This window comes from Suricata suricatta, chromosome 8, assembly GCF_006229205.1.
Source record: "Suricata suricatta isolate VVHF042 chromosome 8, meerkat_22Aug2017_6uvM2_HiC, whole genome shotgun sequence".
NCBI lineage: Eukaryota > Metazoa > Chordata > Mammalia > Carnivora > Herpestidae > Suricata > Suricata suricatta.
Window position 1 is genome coordinate 78,185,532 of NC_043707.1, and position 5,719 is coordinate 78,191,250.

A 5,719-nucleotide genomic window follows, 5' to 3' on the forward strand; every position below is an offset into this window, starting at 1 on the left:
AAAAGGTGGACAAAACTCAAACATCTCTCAACTGATGAATGGATAAACAAAATGTGGTAAAGCCACAAAATAGAATATGTGGCCATAAAAAGAAATGAAGTACTGATACATGCTACAACATGGATGAACCCCAAACACATTATGGTGACTGAAAGAAGCCAGACACAAAAGGCTATATATTGTATGACATTTACTAAAATGTCCAGAATAGGCAAATCCATAGACAGAGAAAGCACATTAGTGGGTGCCTAAGCCTGGCGACAGGGTGGGAGAATAGAAGAGTGACAGGTAAAGAGTACAAGGTTTCTTTCTGAGGTGACAAAAATGTTCTAAAATTTGTGGTAGTGATTGCACAACTCTGTGAATATACTAATAACTACTCAAGTGTACAATTTAAATGGGTGATTGTATGGTATGTAAATTATATCTCAATACAGCTGTTAAAAAGAAAAAAAATTAAAAAAATTAAAAAAATTAAATGTACATCCATCCTGGTTGTTCATTTATTAAATATACTTACAATAAAGATTAAAAATGGTTACATGTAATTCTGGAAAAACAAAAAATTTCATGAGTCGCATTTGAGATAGATATACTAAACATAAAATTTATTTTTTTACTATTTTTAAAATTTTTTCTTAGTGTTTATTTATTTTTGAGAAAGGGAGAGAGCAAGCTGGGGTGGGGCAGAGAGAGAGAGAGGGAGACAGAGTATCCAAAGCAGGCTCCACACTCTGTGCACAGAGCCCAATGTGGGGCTCAAACTCACAAGCCATGAGATCATAAGTGGATGCTTAACCAATTGAGCCACTGAGGGACCCCTTTACTGGTTTTTTTTGTTTGTTTTTCCTTTTTATTTTAAGTTTTTATTTAAATTCCAGTTAGTTCACACACAGTGTTATATTAGTTTCAGGTGTACAAAACAGTAAAGCCTCCATTTTTGTGAGCATAATTCATTCCAGAAACATGCTTATAATCCAAAGCACTTGTATATCACAGAGAACTTCAAGAACCATTGGCTCAGTTGTAATCATGTAACGTTTGGTTTCAGGTACTATTCGTATTGCAAAACACTGCTCATTTATCAACTCAAAATGTATTAGAAATGTTTGCTCATCTCATGGAACACTCGCAGAGCAAGTTACCCACTATCCAAGGCTTTACTGTTATAGTGATTCAACAAGTCCATACATCCCCCAGTACTCATCACAACTGCCCTTCTTAATCCCTGTCACCTATTTAACCCGTCCCCCCACCACTTCCCACTGGTAACTATCAGCTTTTTGTCAATAGTTAAGAGTCTATTTCTTGGCATGTCTATCCCTCTTTTTCCCTTTTACTCATTTGTTTTGTTTATTAAATTTACATTAAAGTGAAATCATATGGTATTTGTCTTCTTCTGACTTATTTTACTTAGCATTGTACTCTCTTTCTCCATCCATGTTGTTTCAAGTGGCGAGATTTCATTCTTCTTATGGCTAAATAATATTCCAGTGTGTGTGTGTGTGTGTGTGTGTGTGTGTGTGTGTGTGTGCGCGTGGCTGGGTGGGTGGGTGTGTGTGCGCACATGCACGCGCACACGTGTGCACACTTCCATATCTTGACTACTGTAAATAATGCTGCTATAAGCATAAGACAGGATGTACCCCTTTGAATTAGTGATTTTATATTCTTTAAGTAAATACTCAAATAGTGCAATTACTGGATCATGGAGTTGATCTATTTTTAACTTTTTGAGGGACCTCCATACTGTTTACATAATGGCTACCAATTCACATTCCCACCAACAATGTAAGAGGGTTCCTTTTTCTCTACATCCTTGCCAACATTTGTTGTTTCTTGTGTTTTTGATTTTAGCCATGCTGGCAGGTGAGAGGTGAGATCTCATTGTGGTTTTGATTTACATTTCCCTGATGATGAGTGATGTTTAACATCTTTTCATGTGTCTGTTGACCATCTGGATTTCTTCTTTGGAGAAATTATCTGTTCATGTTCTTTTAATCACTACTAAATAACATTAGACAAATGGAATTCTTGCTAGTTATTTTGATGTCCAATCTTGCAAATTAGGTAATTCATGTGGAATTTTACGTTAATTATAAAACCACATTAAAAAATTTTTTTCATGGCAGCAACGTAACCCGAATTTTAAGAGATTGGTGTTTTAATCCTCTCTATGTGCTTTTAAGCAAATAGCTTCTTCAAGCCATAGATTTTGTCTATTTAAAATAGTATAATGGAATAATAGTACCACAGTAAAGATCAAATTAGATAATTGATAAACTCCATGAATCTAAAATCCCACTCAGGAGAAGCTGAATTTCACAACTTGATAAAGAGGCCTACTCACCTACTCATGGTCAGATCTAGATAGTCTCAAGATACAAGCATAGTTATTGGTAAATGAATATCCCTTATAATGATAGAAGGAGACTCAGAAATCTCAGAGAAGGGAGGATGGAAGGCTGCTCAGACTTCTGAGAAAGGTTCCACTATAAACAAGATAATGAAGAGTTGTTGTCATGGTAAATAGTTTAGGCCTGATTTTGAAGGTGATGAGGAAAGGAATAATTTGAAAGCAAGTGGGTAAAATAGTCAGAGTCATTTTTAGGAAGAGAATTAGAAATTCAAAATGAAGAGGCAAAGTGGTAATCCTTTGGGAAACAAAGTAGTGAAAAAGAAAACAGTTAGGCGGCTACACATTAGGAAAAACAATATGAAACTTGACCTACAGTGGCAATTGCAATGGAGAGTGAAATCAAGAAACTTGTATGTTGGGACTCAACACCCAGGTATCAACTCTTAATCATCAGAGCAAAGGATGACTTATATTCCATAAAGAAATGTGTCATTATGCAAGGGAAGTCTAAACCACTGGCTTTTGCTCAGATGGTAGTTAATAGTTACAAATTTAATAATGGCACTCTAACCTACTTTCAAATTTTACTCAGCATCACATCCGAAATGTTAAATTGCAGAGGGTGGTTATAATCTTATAAAGAATTACTGGCAAGACTTATGAGGTTAAAGCCTTTCCGAGCAATGTTGTTATGTGATGGTAGAATATCTTCCGTTTTTGAAATCTGCAGAGGTATTTCTTCTGAGGCTAGAGACACTAAAATCGTCTCCCTATTGATCCTACTCCATGATTAGTCCTCACAGAGCAGGACTGTGGAGAGTTCCTAAACACAAGTACAAGTGAATGACAAAACTGCCAGCCCACAGGCTTAGTCTTGACAATGCTTCATTAGGTCAAAATGAACTGCTGCCTCCATTCTGAACTGAATCACAATTCACAGTAGGTCCTCCTGACATGTAAAGGCAAGCTGGTCCAAAATATATTGATATTTTAGTTGGATATAAGCAGTAATGGGCTTACATCAGTAGAGGACAAACCTCCTATCTTCACAGGCCTGGAGGGTAGGCTAGCATGTTAGGGAATATAGCGGACAGAAATCAGTTGATACCTCTTTATTATAGCATAAAACCACAGCCACCAAAAAATCCAAACTCTTTTTATTTCAAGGCCTCAGCACATGGAGTTCTTCTTAGAAAATTCTTCCCAAGGATTACAAGTTGCTGATTAGTGCAGTTAATAGGAAGTGTGTGCCATAACTCTTCTGATTTAGTTAAAATTCACAGGAGCCATAGCTACATCTTCTGGAGAATTCTACCTCTTGGGAAATGTCATTATTTTTTTTTACGGCACCATTAGGAGCATCATTAAAGGACGACTTTAAGAGCTGCCTAACCACAATTTAGGGAGCAAATAACTATGTAGTACTTCTAATTTTAGCTTCTTTAATTCTCAAAACATTTTTGAGCTCTCTGTTTTGCATTTTCTTTTGAGTATTGCTCTGAGGAAATCACTAATCTTATAAAACCATAATCATAAGTGATGACAAATGTCACAATCATCACAAGCTATATCCTATTGTTGTTTTCAACTCTTCTAATGGCTCACATTTTACAAACTGGTGTACTTGTAATTTCAAAATGATATATTTCAGAATGATATATTTAAATAATTGACTACTTCAAACATGTTTCTCTGTGTTTATGTTTGACATCCTTTGTAAGTCTCCCAGAGACCAATGACATATTCTTCTTCAGGGGGAGAGGAGTTTCCCTGAGTGGGACCATGTCTTGATAAACCTCAGTGTGCAGTTTTTTCTTCTGTAGTTTTTTTTTCTTCTTACCTTAGAAATGCCACTTACATGGACTTATATAAAATGCTGCATTTTTAATGCCTTTAGAATGAGATTTCGAGTTCAAGAATTTTTATTTAGTTTGGGTCCACTTATTCTCTACAATCATTCTAATTGTTTGAATAAAATCCAGTATAATAATTTACTTGTCCCCAAAGTATTAGTATTATATTTTATTTGGAAATGGAAAAAGTTTTAGTACTACCCCCCCCAACCTTGAAACCCAACAACCGACTCAAGATTTATTTTACTAGAGTAGGAAATTATTTTAAAACCAACTGGACTCAAATAGGAGTGGAAAATGTAAGGATCAAAGAAGATTATAAACATTGGAAGTGTAAGGGAGGAAAATGTAAAATTGATCCAAATAGCCTTGTTCATTTTCTTTAAAAAGAACAACAAAAAGAGCTTTCTGGTTAGTGATAAAACATAAGCAATAGTGCAATGTTTCCAGACTACTATGGGAATATTGCCAGTCTATACGACGAGTCTTCTGACACCAGTAAGAGATACTTGACCAGCTAAACTGTGGCCTCACCTCCATCTGCTTTGTCTTTTTATACGTGACTCTTACTGTCAATCTGTAGCTGTGTTCTCTGGCCCCTTCCTGCATAGCTCTGGCATTTTTCAAGTCCAATTTGTTTCAGATTGGAGCAAAAGCAGTTCTTAGGAAAGGAATTAAATGGCCAGTACTAAAATAGTGATACAATTTTGAATTGTCAGAAAGCTTCACAGTTCTTTGTATGTTTCGTATCCTGCCATCTATGGCTGGTTAGCATAGTTGATTAGGCCAGTGGTTCTCAAAGTGTATTCTTCAAATCAGCAGTGCCCTGGAACCTTCCCCGGGACGTTGTTAGAAAGATAAATTTTCTGGCCCTACTTAAGACGGACTGAATCACTCACTGGGGTGGGGCCAAGGAATTTAGCAAGTCTTTCATGTAAAACAGATGATGCTAATATTTGAGAACCACTGGGTAATAAACCGTTGATAACAAGCTCAATCCCTGTATGGGTCAGTTTCTGTACCTTTATCTCAATATCACAGACTGTATGCCTGTTATGGGCTGAGTTGTGTCCCTCCAAAATTAGCATGTTCAAGTCCTAATCCCCCAGCTCCATGGAAGGTGACTGGATTTAGAGATACGGTCTTTAAAGGTGTAATTAAGGTTAATAAAGTCACTAGTGTGGGCCCTGGCTAATATGACTGGGGTCCTTATAAGAAGAGGAGATTATGTACTGATGAAAGGCCATGTGAAGACTCGGGAAGAAGACAGCCACCTACAAGGCAGGGAGACAGGCCTCAGAAGAAATCAACCTTACAGACATCCTGATCTCAGACTTGCAGCCTCCCCAATTGTGAAGATAGAAATCTCTGTTGTGTAAGCCGCCCAGTCTGTGGTACTTGGCCGTGGGAGCTTTAGCACACTAACACAACTCCTAATTAACCCACTTAACCATCTGCAAACTATTGGTCACAGCAGACATCTGGCCACAAGGGAAAATAGCATTAC